This window comes from Haliotis asinina, chromosome 2, assembly GCF_037392515.1.
Source record: "Haliotis asinina isolate JCU_RB_2024 chromosome 2, JCU_Hal_asi_v2, whole genome shotgun sequence".
NCBI classification, from domain to species: domain Eukaryota; kingdom Metazoa; phylum Mollusca; class Gastropoda; order Lepetellida; family Haliotidae; genus Haliotis; species Haliotis asinina.
Genome location: NC_090281.1, coordinates 41,842,438 through 41,859,123, shown reverse-complemented (window position 1 = coordinate 41,859,123; position 16,686 = coordinate 41,842,438). Strand labels below are relative to the sequence as shown.

The window sequence follows — 16,686 nt, the reverse complement described above, 5'->3', positions numbered from 1 at the left end:
CCCGAGTCTATGGCGTGATAAGCGAACACATAAATCGCTATTATACCCGACCGCCCCCAGAACAAACTGAACGACAACGCAAATTGTTGTTTTTGAGAACCCGGGTCAAGGCGGACCGAAAGCTGAGTGTGCTTGTCTTTGCTGAGAAATAAAAAGAAGATTCCTCACTTAGCGCAAAGTATTTACTGCAAATACTCATTTCGACTCTGTGAAGTGATGTTTAGGTAGATATAATACTAATCTATGAATATGCACACATTTCAAGATGCATGTGTGAGGTTTGATTTGTTTTTAACAGCCCGGGTCAAGTCAGGCCGAACGGAGACTATACACTTTTGATTGAGGCCATGTTGGGAAATGGAGAGAGAAAAGGGCTTCACTTTAACAAGTTATCTTTACATGTGGCATTTTGTAACATCACAAATTGATATTTAGGTAGACATAACACAAATCTATGGATTTAAACACAAATCAGGATACACAAGTTGGTTTAAGTTGTTTTTTAGAGTCCGGACCAAGACGGGCCGAACTCTTCTGATACAGTGTCTTTGTAGAAAAGAGAGCTTCACATTGACCAACGAGTTTTACTTCAAGTACTACGCTTTGTGATATGTATGTGCATATAATACTAATCTGTATAATTAAGATACATGTGTGAGATTTAACTTGTTTTGACATTGCGTGGTAGATCTGACCAATTAGAAACTAAATACTATTATTTTGAGAATGTACAGAGACAAGGTTTGACTTAATCGGACCAAGTATGTTTATATGTGCCATTTTGTAACTTTACAAAGTAATATTCTAGTAAATATAATTAACATGTCACAATTTAATTCTGGACTTTGGCCGCCTTTCCACTTGAACAAATAAGCATGCAGCTGTTATGAATATGTGCTAAGGATGAAAAAATGAAAAAAAGATTTTTTTCGAAACTCAAAATTTAAACAGGTGATAATGTTTAGTTTCGTCCAGAATTAATGTTTTGGAGGTTGTAAATGAACGTTCATAAGCCTCATGACGAAAATTTCAACTCATTTTGACTTGATTCCGCTAAATGAGAGCGATATTAAAAAATATCCCCCATGGGTGAGAAACATTTTGGCCCATGGGCGAAAATATTTACTTTTACTCAAAATACATCTTTTCCCATGTTTTTGGAGGTTGTAAATGAATGAGGGTATATTCATAAGTATCATGACACAAATTTCAACCCATCCACTTAATTCCGCTAATTTAGAGCGAATTTTAAAAATCTCGCCCATGGGTGAAAAACATTTTGGCCCATGGGTGAGAATATTTAATTTTATCCCAAGTACCTCGTTTTGCCGATCGAGCAAGTTGTTTATTTAAGGAGTAAGAGGGTTATGAGGCATGGTCGACTGTGTTTCTTGGTTTAACTAATCACTTTTAAACAAACAAATGCTTTACAGTTTACGTCAATACCGCACCCGTACAACATGTAATACAAAATATAAAGCATGAGTCGTCATCGATATGAACTATCACATAAATAACATATTATTACATCAAATACAAATGTCATCCAAGTAAACCTAAAAAGAAAGTTACGGTTCGTTGTGTCTGACTAACTGTCTGTAGAAACACAGAGCAATTGTAAGAAGGTTATTGATAACTTAAATAGTTTTCTGTAAAACAAAAATCAAGCTTTGTGTCTTGGTGATAAAATCGTGGACGGATTCAACTATTTTCTGGTTTCCACAGTGAATAAGTTCTTTGTTTCCGTTCACCGAAGTCATCATAGACCACAATGGGAAAAGGTCCATCATCAAGCAGAAAGGGAGACCATGACAGAGTATGGAGTATTTGTGACTTCCTTGGCTTGGTCATCTCCTCCGTTACCCCCTTCCCTGATCCATCCCCATCAGGGCGTGTAGGATTGTGGCGCCGTGTCAGCGACAATTTGGCTCGGTGGATATAACGGGATTCACATAACCTCGCATAACCCTCATCCCAATGCTATAATTTGTCTCTTTTGTGTATCCGGTTTTGTGTATTCTGTGATATTGTATAGTAAGGTGAAAAAACAATATTTTGCTTGCTAAATGTACCAGATTCTTTGAAAACCAACATATCTTATAACCACATGTTCAAAATTGAAATACAGCATGAACATGAACATGAACACAGTAAGTAGAATGAAGAATAATGATGAAGGAGGACTATGATTTATGGATATACAACTTCTTTTATTCAGTGACTGCGACGTTTCGACACAGATAGTAATGTCGTTGTCAAGCAAATGGTACAGGGTAATATTGCTGTTACAAGGATGAGAAGACGATGAGTTGTTTATACAATTAATGGGGTTGATGTACACAAGCTGATGGGAAGCCAGAAGTTAATAAGGAGTGTGGTATAGGAGATTGGAAGCCAGTAGAGTGTTGTTATAACAAAGTGGATTGAAGTACGGAATTATTTTATCAAGTGATGACATGCGAGTGGTATTTGGTAGCCCTCATCTCTTTCAGTATTGTCTCAATAAGTAAATTGAAAGGAACATCGCGCTGGACAAGGTTTTCCAGAGCACATGCACATAAATGTCAATGTCTTTCACAGACTAATATGTGCACTTGTTGAAAAAAAGACGGAGTATCCATTCCTACTTTAGTTAACAGGATTGTTCAGTCACACATGCATGTGTACTGATTTTATATTTACACTGAAATGACAATTAATTTAATGCACATAGGAGAATTTTACGAAAGGTCGAAATTCAAGATTATTCATGTGCATATACGAGGGGAAGTCAATAAGTTTTGAGCCTTGCATAGAAAAACACAAAATATTGGTATGAACCACATTTATTTTTCAACATGGTCCCCTTGTGAGTCAAGACACTTGTTCCAACTTTTCCGCCAGGCGCTGATGGCATCTCTGTAGAAGGCGCCATTTTGGTCCTCAAACCAAGCCTCAGTAGCAGCAATAAGCTCATTATCATCCTGAAATCTACGACAACGCAAGCGTTTCTTGAGATTTGGGAACAGATGGTAATCACTTGGTGCCAGGTCTGGAGAGCAGGAGGGATGCAGCAAGATTTCGTACCAGCATTCCTGGACAGCAGCGGCTGCAACGCGAGAGGTGTGTACTGGAGCATTGTCTTGATGTAGAAGAATACCACGTCTGATCTTGCCCCGGTGCTTCTCCTTGATTGACTGTCGCACTTGCCTCAACAAGTTAGCGTAATATTCCCCATTCATTGTTCTTCCTTTTGATAAGTAATCCATGTGGATGACGCATTTGCTATCCCAGAAGACTGTCACCATTACTTTCTGCACTAAGCTGGAGGCTTTGAACATTTTGGTCCTGGGAGAAGTGACATGTTTCCATTCCATGGATTCTTGTTTGCTCTCAGGATCATAGTGGTGGATCCAGGTTTCATCACAGGTTACTACCCTAAAGTGAAAATCTTCTGGATTCATGTTGTATCTGGATGGCATGGAGTTGCCTATGGTGATCCTTGTTTGCTTCATTTCATCTGTAAGCATTCTTGGCACCCATCTTGCACATACCTTAGACATGACGAGATGTTCATGAAGAATTGTCTCGATGGATCCGTGTGAAATGCATGTGGTCTCCTCTAATTCGTGGAATGTGATTCGACGATTTTCCAGCACAAGTCTATGCACGCTGTCAATGTTTTCCTGACTAGTGCTTGTTGTTGGGCGACCTGGAGGGGGGTCATCTTCAAGACTCTCTCTACCATGCTTAAATTCATTGACCCATCGTTTGATGGTAGCAGATGAAGGGGAAGACTTCCCACAAACTGCTGAACGCCTTTCTTCAATATTCTCGAGTTTCCTTCAAGAACTAAAAACTTAATTACTGCTCTCTATTCAATTTTATTCATTTTCACTGCCGTGTGGGGGGTCTCATTCTGTCAATGTGAACCCTTCAATAACTTCTGAGGGTAGGATACCAAAACTTAAATATCACATCAGCTACACCCCAAGGTTCAATGTCGTACCATAGGCTGTGACACCTGGGTATGAAAAATGCTCAAGGCTCAAAACTTATTGACATCCCCCTCGTATTTGTACATAAGGTCTGCGATGCATCCCCAATATAAACAACAATATATTTAGACCCTAAGTTCACATGATAAAGAAAGTTAATACACAGAACTAAAATCTTGGTTCTGATAAGGTGAGAAACCTCACAAAGAATTCCAAATGGTCAGTTCGACAACTTATAAAACAATTCGATATTTCCTGTGACATGTAAAATATTTGGCTTTTCATCCACCTTCATGCCCTTACGAACACTTCATTTCAAGGTTGGTGTCACTTAATGACCCAGTGGAATGGATGGATTGATATGACACGTAAAATACACTTGAATACATACGGCTTTTACTTTACTCCAATACACGAGACAAGCGGGTGAGACACGACTGTTTCGGCGCAAATTGCGGAAATTGCGTAACTGATGAGAACGTCATCGTTCCGGTCAGTGATCTTGTCTTTGCATGTTATACTGAAATACTCAATAAACTGAGATGAAAGTCAGAATGGTGAAAAACTGGAAATCACTGTGTGGATTACAACTTGAAAATCTCTCATGAATTCGTATGACAAAGTAATCTATGTTAAGGTCATAATAAAAAGTTGGATATACAACTTATTATAATGTAAGCGGAGTTTTGGCCTAGCTGTTAAACTCGTTATCAAGCAAGTGATGTCTACCGGGTAGTCCTGTAAGTGCTCTGTAAGTTAGACATTTGCTTTGGATCAAGGTCAAAATCGTTTGGTGTAGTGACAAAGGTGTTGCTTTAAGGGATTAGATAACTGGTTTTCTGAAAAAAAAAAGTACAATGTGTTCCCTCAGGAAATGAAATATGACACGTATACCACTAAGTGACTGAATCGATGCCCATGGTCGAGCGAATTTATATTTTGAGTTTTCGAAAACAACGTTTTCATCCTTAACACATGTTCATAAAAGCTGCATGTTTGTTTTTGTCAAATCCCATGTGAGAGAGTGGCCACAGTGCGGAGAGTTTCTGGACTTTTGTAACGTGCTAGCAACAATCTGAGAAAAGGTGAAAATTCATCTAATATCTTTTCTAGAGGTATCAATCGACAGATATATGAAGCTGCAGACAGGGAGTCGAATATAAATTCCTAAGTACGATTTTAATAACAGCTTTTGGAGGGTATCTGGTATATTAAGGCTCTTTCTGTAGCAGACCTGAGAGTCATTTCGACCATACAAAAGACATGTTTAAAGGCTGAAACATACAGCTTTAAGTAATCCATGAAGTTGTGTTTAAAGGCTCTCAAGAATAAGTTTGAATGGTGTGAACGAAAGATCTTTTCTCGTGAAATATGCCTCTTCTTCGTACTCACGAGTTATAGCCAGCTTGTTCGCTAACTGCTGAACATATGACAGATTTCAGAGGTTGGTATCTCAGTGTTGGAACTAATGCAGCAGCTGACCGGGAATCAGTCCGTTAAGACAATTGGCGTGATTCATGTGGCCATCATCCGGTCATATATCAACAGATTCGTGCACAGGCTTGTGTACTGTACACTAGGTGTTGTGACAATACTGAGAGAGTCTGCGCACAAAGATGACTCCACGGTTTTCACACCCGGTCACAGGTGGGTTCGATCCCGGCACCTCACGCTCGCTGGATCACTAGCCCGGTGACTTAGCTGCAAATGCCACTAACATTTCAGTAACAAATAGTTCGCTCTTCTTACGTCGTGCATGCGTGTGTATGCACCAGGAGAGATTAGAGCTGGTTTTACATTGTGCCAGCAAGTACTATAAGTCTTGTGGTTTGACGCGGTCGGTACGGACGTTCACTCCTGGACATTTTAGAACTTTACAACTGGCCAAAACTTCTACTGGCCAAAGTAACAACTCTCATTGCTAGTTGCCGGGTCACGTCGAAAAAGCAGGTAACACAAGGGCCGATGCTGCAGGTAAAGCAACTCTTATCAAGCAATTACATCCACTGCTGATGCGGTACAGTGACACCCAAGTAGGAAGAAATAAACTTTATGCATTGTAGCCAAGAAATTGGCCATACCTACTTTTATTGTTAAGGTGCAAAGACGTGATTTTTCGACGATGTCGTATTGACCACATCTGGTTTACTCATGACTATCTGCTGAATGGGGATAGACTTCCCAAATGTGTCTGTTGCGATGAAGTGCGCACCGTCAACCATATTCTGCTTGACCGTGTGGAATTGTTAACTGTAAGTCTCGCATTACGAAGCGACAAATATGAAAGACCTGTTTCCTCATCGTTAGCTACCTGCGGGAAGTTGACCTGTATCATATATTCTGACTATGTGATGTAAATAACGAATTGCCTGCTTTTGAATCTGATGCTATGACACTTTCTGTATAAACTGTCAGCATATGGCTGGAATAACGTTGATGTGACGTAAAGCCCAACTCAGCCAACTCAATGTTGAGACTAATGCAGCAGTTGACTGAGAATCAGGGACTTGGTGCGATCTCAAAAAGCAGCAAAACAATGTGATGTGATTCACACTTAACTAACTTTAAAAAATATTACAAATCACTACGCAGGTATTACAGTGGCAATTCAACTTCAAAGGGACTAGTGATTATCCACTAATTTTCTGACTCGTGAAGTTCCGGGATGGAATAGACCTTCAGCAACCCATGCTTGCCATAAAAGGCGACTATCGTAAGAGGCGACTAACGGGATCGGGTGTTCAGGCTCGCTGACTTGGTTGACACATGTTATCCCAATTGCGCAGACCGACGCTCATGCTGTTGATCACTGGATTGTCTGGTCCAGACTCGATTATTTAAAGCCATATACCTGGAATATTGATGAAACTAAACTCACTCGCTCACAAATTTTCTTGACCAGGAAAGGCACAGCATAAGGGTAACGAACAAAAGCTGTCGTGAATAGTTTATGTACACATCTTCCGTCTTTCTTTATTTTCACAGAACGTATTAAGGCGGAATTGATCATTTTTCAAGTGGAATCAATGCCATCAAGGGTTTGCTATGTGTGTAAGTGTGCATGAGTGATATGTGAAGTAATATCCGTTACGAATGGCGTTAAGAATTGACTTCTCACTTTCACCTGTTTCTACATATCTCCGTTATCCACTGCACCATCAAGGGTGACAGGAAATTTTTGCGAGTGGACGAGTGACTCAACATATAAAATAGAGGAAAGATCGACATGCTCAGACATGGATATACAACGACAGTGTTCGGCTTGGTTGTCGTTACAACATGTAAACAGTGAGTGTTCGACAGCAATAACAGTCAGCAGTTGACAAACTGAATTCAAATGGGCTGCTGTTCTCTTTTATCCGCTGTTATTTTTCAGTTAGCATGTATTATGTTGTAGAAACGGTACATTTCGAAGAATGAAAAGGATATTTTTGCGTTGTTCGATCACACAATCTCAATGTCATCCCTGGACGTGGGACAAGATGTGACTGAAAAGGAAATGAGCTCGGAATACATTCTGTGTTTCAAAGACAGCTTTTTACCACGAAAGACATGCAAAATTTTACAGTAATTACTTTTCTTAATACGATCCACAAGGTCTGTCAAGTATGAGTGAGGTTGGGTTATTCACGTCGCACCTAAGATTACTTCGCTCACGACGTGCATGTTTGTGTATGTTTGGCCCAGACCTAAGCTGATTTTATAGCGAGAGAGAGAAAGAGAGAACATTTTTATTTATGTGTCACATGTTATAAATATATAAAATATACACACATAATTTAAGACACTGATAAAATATAACATCCGGCCATATGGCCTACGAGACACAAAACATTACAGAGCGTATATTATAATGCTCAGCTCATTGAGATACCATGCAGCAGTTATGCATGAATACCTCAGTCGGACTCATCATATTGTCTCCCAGTTGACCAGTTCTTGAGCAACAGGCACCACCCATTCTTGTGCATTAGTTCCAACACTGAGATCGAAGCCTTAATGATTGTACAAATTACAGACCAGTAGCCTTAACTAGTTGAGTACCAAAATATTTGAGCGATGTATATTCAAGCATGTTTTAATCATCTTAGAGACAACAAAATTTTATCCAGTTTACAGTCAGGTTTTATCCTAGGGGACTATTGCGTGAATCAGCTGACATTTTTTGTATAATTTCATCGCCAAGGCAATGGACGAGGGCAAAGAAATACGCTCAGTATTTTGCGATATCAGTAAAGCGTTTGACAGAGTGTGGCACAGAGGTCTGGTACACAAGTTAAAGTCTTGTGGAATTGATGGTTCACTATTACAATGGTTTGATAGTTATCTGGAACATCGATCCCAGCGTGTAGTCATAAATGGCTATAGTTCAAATATTAAACCAGAAAAAGCTGGCGTTCCGCAGGTTTCTGTTCTAGGACCACTTCTGTTTCTAGTCTACATAAATGACATTGTTGAAGGAACTGACAGTAATACACGATTATCTGCCGATAATACTTCTATTTATGAATAATTGATAATAGCAGCGCGTAATCTGAATAATGGTCTACTTAAATTAGCAAACTGGGCAAAAACCTGGAAAGTCGATTTCAACCATTCAAAAACTAAAACAGGCATATTGAGTGGGAAATCAAAATCAAATCATCATCCAAGTTTATTTATTAACGGCGTTCAAATAGAGGAAACATCGAGCCATGGGATCGTTAAGAGAGTCAGCCCTATGATAAACTGTTTAAGAAGCCTTAAGAAACCTGCGCTTCGATGCGTTACATACGATATGTGAAGCTGTTCGCGGCACCAGTCACGATCAAATCTACACTGAAACATCCTCTGTGTCACTCTGCCAAAGAAGAAGAATAGTCAACTTTCAAAATGTATCATAACAGGGTACCCCACTACCTAAATGAACTCGTTCCTCCCTTTGTCTCTCAAGTCAGTACCCATCACATTTGCAAACTATTGCTTGCCGTATTACTCTATATAACAATTCATTTCTACCGGACGCTGTAAGTTTATGGAACACTTTACCGCAAAATATTAGATCTGTAACAGAATCTCAATGAATTTAAATCTGCCTTAAGTCTCAGAGCTAAAGTTATTTATTATTTATTTACATAGGTACAAGAGTTTGCCAAATGCTCCACTGTCGCAGGGTGTAGCGATCTCAAAGCAGACAAATATAACAGACATATATCAAAGAGAGCAGATTGTCAGTGTAGCCACCCTACTGAAGATGCACGTCATAATTTCTTTGTATGTCCCAGATTTGATGCTATAAGAGTAAATAAACTTTATTTTATCAAAGGTTTTTCATTAGAAACAATCTTATACGGAAAGTCCTCCTTGAATCCACAAACTCAATCAAATATGTTAAAATCAGGCTATCTATTTTCAGTTGAAGCTAGGCGATTTAGCTGAGGAAATCATATAGTACAATCTATAATTATAAGACGCCTGAGTTCTATCTGTGAATCCCGAATGCAAAAGACATAATTAAATGTAAAAAACCATCATGATTTTAATTTTCTGACCACATGTTGTTACATCATTTTCATTAGATATCATCTTTCACTTATCATGATACTGTTCCATATGTATGTATGTATGTATGTATGTATGTATGTGTGTGCGTGCGTGCGTGCGTGCGTGCGTGCATGCATGCATGCATGTTGGAGCAGTCTTCACATAGGTTCTGTCGTTGCTTATTTCATCAAATAAATGTGTCTAAACCAGAACCTCTAAACGCTGTCGTTTGTTCAGCAGTTAGCGAACACGCTGGCTATAACTCGTGCGTACGACGAAGGGGCATATTTCACGAGAAAAGATCTTTCATACACATACATTACACATATTGCATATATTACATATATTGCATACATTACATACATACATTACATAACATACATTACATAACATACAATATATTACATTAAATTACCGACATAATATTACATACACAAAAATGGCTAAAATTATTTACAGATATGAGCCATTCGGTGTCTGTACATCTTATTTACAAGCGCAGTTAATGAGTTACATAGTTGTTGATTTTTCATCAGTATATATAGCTTGCTTGATGGTTCCTGTTCACAGAAAGATGGGTGAAGAGATTCAGCAAAGATCCGTAGGTCATATCTTAAGTCACTGTAGAAATTACAACATGTTAAAGAATGCGTTTCATTTTCAATTTCATTTTTATCACAAAAACTACAAATTCTGTTTGCTAATGGCACTACTGGGCGAGGGTACCGTCCAGTTTCCTCCTGTTGCATTATATTTACAGATAATAACTCCAACAGCACGATGTTCCTGAAACCATATTCCGAGATATTTATAGGCATGGGTGTGGCTGACATCATCGGTGCCAATTGTAAATTTGGCCTCTGACCTATTATGTCCTCCAGTGCGGGAATGTACCTCTTCAGTTTTCTTCTGATTTACCATAAGTCTCCACCTTGAACACCAGCATATAGTAAAATGTTGAGCTGAGAGTCATCTATTTCTATACCACAGTTCAAGTCATTGATTTTATTCTCTTGCTTGACAACGGTATAAGGATCCATGTCGAAACGTCGCATCATATGTAATAAAGAAGTTGTTATCCACAAAGAATCTTATTCTCTTATCTTACTCTCTCAGGATACAGTTATAAACAAACGTGGTGGTGAATTGTGGACGTTCTGTGTAAACGCAGATATACGCATATGTAACGGTAGACTGCTGGAGATACTCATATGTGACGGTAGACTGCTGGAGATACGCATATGTAACGGTAGACTGCTGGAGATAGGCATATCTAACGGTAGACTGCTGGAGATACGCATATGTAACGGTAGACTGCTGGAAATACGCATATGTAACGGTAGACTGCTGGAGATAGGCATATGTAACGGAAGACTACTGGAGATACGCATATGTAACGGTAGACTGCTGGAGATACGCATATGTAACGGTAGACTGCTGGAGATACGCATATGTAACGGTAGACTGCTGGAGATACGCATATGTAACGGAAGACTGCTGGAGATACGCATATGTAACGGTAGAGTGCTGGAGATACGCATATGTAACGGTAGACTGCTGGAGATACGCATATGTAACGGAAGACTGCTGGAGATACGCATATGTAACGGTAGAGTGCTGGAGATACGCATATGTAACGGTAGAGTGCTGGAGATACGCATATGTAACGGAAGACTGCTGGAGATACGCATATCTAATGGCAGACTGCTGGAGATACGCATATGTAACGGTAGACTGCTGGAGATACGCATATGTAACGGTAGACTGCTGGAGATGATGGAATCGTGAAGTTCATATGTACAACAAAGGGAGGAATGAGTGTGGTAGACTAAATCCTTTGTTTCGACTCTTTTGGATACTAGTATATTCAGTTCCGAGTGTGTTATGAAGTAACTTAGGTTACCTACGTTGTGACTGGAACCCATGACCAGAAAACACATACCCACACATACTGAAAGTAAGTCTGGCAATCTTCGCTATAAGTGAAACATCTCTCTTAAACGCGTGGAAGAATACTGGCGAGACTACAATAAATTTTCGTCAGACCGGCAATAACAGGCGCAGTAGCTGGTATGATCAGGATTGTCTGACTGCAGGGACTGCAGTTCGACGGAGAGCGTTCCATGCCAATAACTGTACCGAGAACAGGACACTTGCATAAATGCATAGAAATTCTATAAGGTCCTATGTTCACATAATCAGTCCGCATTTACTAAAAGTATCGCATACAACATGATTTCGTCCATATCTGGAAATAACAGTAAACGACTTTGGTCAATTGTAAAACCCACACCGTGAACTGTTAATGAATGCACTTCTTGTTTTGAAAACAACTGTTTCGTGATCTTGATACTTCACCTTAGGGAGAATTAATTTTATGATCGAGAATCTCCTGTCAAGAGGTTTTGGATGCTGTATCAGAAATGCACAACGGCAAGGCCCTTGGTCTTAGTGGCACACCTATAAACTTCTTTAAACACGCTTCAATAATGTGTGTAAAGTTCTTCCAAACTCTATGTAGTGTTGTTTTATCAACCGATGTATATCCTGGAATGTGAACAAATTGAGTTCTAATAACTCTTCACAAGAATGGGAGTGTATATATACCATGTTTTCAAAATTTACGTGCAATATCTTTGTCTGAAAGTAATGACATTTCAGTGTCAGAACAAGCACGTTCCACAAAAGAATTCCAGACAATTGATAACATTTTCATATTAGACTCCATTGTTTCTAAATATTTATGTCTGTATAAGGGTAGACTCTACTATGCCTATTTTGATCTTAAAGCAACATTTGATTCTGTATCCGAGAGTGGTTTGTTGTGCAAGCTTTGGGTTAATGGCATTGGGGCTGTCAAAACGCTTTGAGCTTAATGTACTTCTGATGTGTACGTCATGAAAATAACTGTATGATGTTGAAGAAGGGTTAACATCATTCACATGGACGTAATAAAGCTTGTGGGGACCCGCCGAAGCACACTGACAACACGTCAATGTGTTACTCGCACTGTTGTCAGTCGCTGTTCAGTGTGCTTCGACGACCAAAAACCTTTATAACTGCTCTGTACCAAAGCTTCTCCATTTATGCTGTTTCAACAAGGGTACATGACCCGAAACTAAATGTGCTTGTTAGTATTATGTTTCCGTGGTTGCTATAAATCATTCTTCAATGCCATGCAATTATTTTTATCATGCAGTATTTTAGGCTCAAATCTGTCGATTTCCCCTCGTAGATGTTTCTGGACAACTATTATTATGTATGGTATTTGGTATCAGATTATATTGTCTATTCTACCCAATGCAGCTAGATGTTAGGTGTCCTTAATGATATGTGTCAAATCAAAACAAACCTTACGACAAAGAACACTTTGTCATTGTTTCAAAGTTAACGTAAAACATGATATATTAGTTCCCTCAATTCATTCATCTCATATTCCATATCATCGAAGTTTTAACTTATTTAATTTTACACATGAAGTACTCACCTGATCCCGACAGATTGATGGTCAGATCAACTCCGTTGCCAGATGTATTTCAGGGAAAAGACGTTTTGAAAGCCCCTCGTATCACCGCCACATTTCAGCACAGCTGAGACTTAAAGGAACAAGTCACCGATGCACCCATCCCAACACCAAGACAAGACAGCATCAGGCGGGGGTAACGGCTTTTTAAGAGAAGCGGCGAAGGTAAGGTGATGGAGTGGTGCGTGGTAGTTCATTCTCATCCGTTTTCGCAAGAGTTCCAATGGTCACTGAATTAACCTTCAGGGCAGATCATTACGGGAATTGTGAATCCCCCAGTCAGGAACTCTTGTGCCATTGCGAGATAAGGCCATGCCGTGCAGCCATACGACCTGAACTAACATGTAAATGATGGTGCCGATAACATTATCCTCATTTGTGGTTTTGCAGACGAGTCGAATCCCGTTTCAATTTTTTGTCTCTGTAGTGACGGATATCGGCGTGTCTTGAAGCGTTGTGCTCAAGTCTATGCCGTTGACATGACCTATGACCAGAAAGGTGTAAGTCAGGGAATCACATTAGCAGTTATTTCGTAACCAGGAATCTCAACAGTATGATGCTCATCCTCACACAGCTATTGCCACTATCGCCTTTCGTCAATAGCAAAACACCTTGGTCCACCAATGCACCGGATCTATGCCTTTGGTTGACGGATGGAAGAAAATGGAGCTACGTACATGTAACATATTCTCCACATAATGTGCGTGATTTGGCTGCATTGTTGCGGAAAAGTGGTAGGCCATTCTGCAAGTCTTCCGTGCTCATTTAATTGACCAGGTGTCAGCTTCATACTGCGTTCTGGCTGCTCACAAGTGGATATACTCGTTCTGTTTGTCATTATGCATACCTATAAGGTCCTTGGTTTCTTTCACAAAAATCCAGTTGAAACGAATGTCAATTCCCCATTGTTATTCGTCATAAATGCAGTTTGAAGTCTGAAGATTCATTGAAACAAAACCAAAAGAAAAACAAAACACAAACAATCTTAAGTTTCAGTCAACAGTGAACTACAGAAAATGGTTGACATCCATTCACCGACAAAGTTACCCCGAAAGCAAACCATAGACACCCAAAATTACCAAATCAGCATAATGCTACCCAAATATATATAACAAGTTGGAGTACATAGCATTTGTTTGACCTTCTTCACATCCATCAATCTAGTGTGAAACACTCTCACTGCCCAACTCTCTCAACCATGTGCCTCTCAGTCACCCATGTGCTTCCCACACACCCATCTAGAGTTACCCGACGTATATGCACATTTTCATACATGCATTAACTCACACATTCACAATTTGATACTTATACTCAAAAACGTATACACTTCGCATACACACGTAGTACACATATCATTTGCACTCCGTACACTCACTCATGCTGCCTAAATCACTCTATACATTCGTGCCAAATTAAATACAAACAAAATTAACCTGTTACCTACACACTACATCACTGTTCTACCATCTTATGACCACAATATTCACACCATGGGAAAATATTATATTGTCATATTCTTTAAATTATATGTAAATTGTTGACATTGCACTGTTTCTTTTTGTGGCTAGTATTAATAGTTACTCCGTGCATCTAACTACACACGTCAACACAACGTGACTTCGTGGTTGACCTATGTTTTTGGTGCAAATCTGAGTCATCCGTGCGTTTATTGTTGCCAGTATGTCGCAACAACCCGAGAACGTATGTGCACTGTAAGATCCACTGTGGGATCGCCACAACAAAGAACTCATTCAGCCCAGAATAACGTGTAACGCAATCTTCATCCTGGTCTGATATATATATATATATATATATATATATATATATATATATATATATATATATATATATATATATATATATATATTACTGTTTTTGTTTCCATCATGTCCTTTCCCAAGGGCAAGTACACCTCAACACCTCAACACATTTATATATATATATATATATATATCGTCGGTCTACCATGACAACAAATTAAATGTGTTGAGGTGTTGAGGTGTATACTAACGGCAGACTGCTGGAGGTGAATATATATATATATATATATATATATATATATATATATATATATATATATATATATATATATATATATATATATATATATATATATATATATATATATATATATATATTCGGTCTTATCTATCTATCTATCTATCTCGTCGGTCTACCATGACAACAGTTTAAATGTGTTGAGGTGTACTTGCCCTTGGGAAAGGACATGATGGAAACAATAACAGTCGGCGGATTCAACAATAAACCTGACTTTTTAAACTCAGAGTCTTTGCGTACATTTACATAAACTACTGAAGCGTCTTACTTTAATGAAACATCCAGCTGATGTTCAACTATCCGATGGGAGGGCTATTTCCTGGGAAGGAGTGAGTGAGTGAGTTTAGTTTCACTCCACATTCACCAGTATTCCAGCTATATGACGCCGGTCTGTAAATAGCTAGTCCAGTGATCACCAGCATAAGCATCGATCATCGTAATTGGGAACTGATGATATGTGTCAATCAAGTCAACGAGTCTGACCCCCGACCCTGTTAATCGTCTCTTACGTCAAGCAGAGTCGCCTTTTGTCGCAAGTCAGGGTTCCTGAGTGCCTATTCTACCTCGAGTCTCCTGGGAAGGAAACGAATGGCTCCAGTTGTCACAAACGAGAAGCTTCATGAAAGATTCTAAAACTGTTAATTCTTTTCTTTAAATTCTCTTAAACATTTTAAGTGGTATGGCAGAGGAAAAACGTCAAACACATGAGAACAAAGCCAACGTCAAGAGACTTCTGAATGTTGTATATGTATTATACACAATGTATATATATATGTCCTGCTTTTGTAATATGTCCCAAGAAAGCCATCTTCATAATTGCCCATATGTTAGAGAGTTATGATCTAAAGCAGTATTTTTGTCAGTGTCATGAAACGAAATACACATATGAAATGGTGTATTCAAATCAGTGAACGACAAACGACTATCCAGCACTATAAAGTATGGTTACTTAAAAAGTAATCTGAGAATAATTGAAAGAGAAACATAGCAGGATTTACACATCTGTTCAGCTGTTGACGCAAAACACTCAGATACAATCCACAATATACGATATGATTACCAACTCCCTCAAACGGCTAACACGCATCGTACCTCGGAATGTAAATTAATATCTTCTACAAACGGTGTGTCTGTCTTGGGTCAGTGATTGAGCGAGGATTTCAGTATCAGCCTTGGCAGGTCATTATGTTACAGAAAAAGCCTTGGCAAAATACTTCTTTCAACTCTCTCAAATGAAAACTGAACATGCATATGCACGCATACACACGCACATCCACACATACATACACACTTGCTTTTATTTTGACTTTCAGCAGTCAAAAACATTAGGACCGGCCTTCCTTTGGGAATGAGCTGTTAGGATTACATAACCTGTGCTTATCTGGTCCCTCCTCAGGGGAATTAGTGTTTTGTTGCAATGGTGTCTATATTGCTATTACTATATGACTGACATATTCTCTTACACTGTGAATCTTTCATGACCGAAAGGACTAAAATCTTCTCCTTCACAATTGATAAACTTGATGTTGATATATATGTCAAAAACCATGCTTGACGACAATGATATGCTGTCATTGTTTAACGACGGAGACATTTATGACTTAA

General features: G+C 39.0%; 1 protein-coding gene across 1 annotated transcript in view; it reads right to left on the bottom strand.

Annotated features, from left to right (window-relative positions):
- Window positions 1-16,686, bottom strand: part of LOC137273720 (cubilin-like) — a 493,514-nt gene that overhangs the window by 377,993 nt on the left and 98,835 nt on the right. The gene's annotated exons all lie outside the window — the stretch shown is intronic.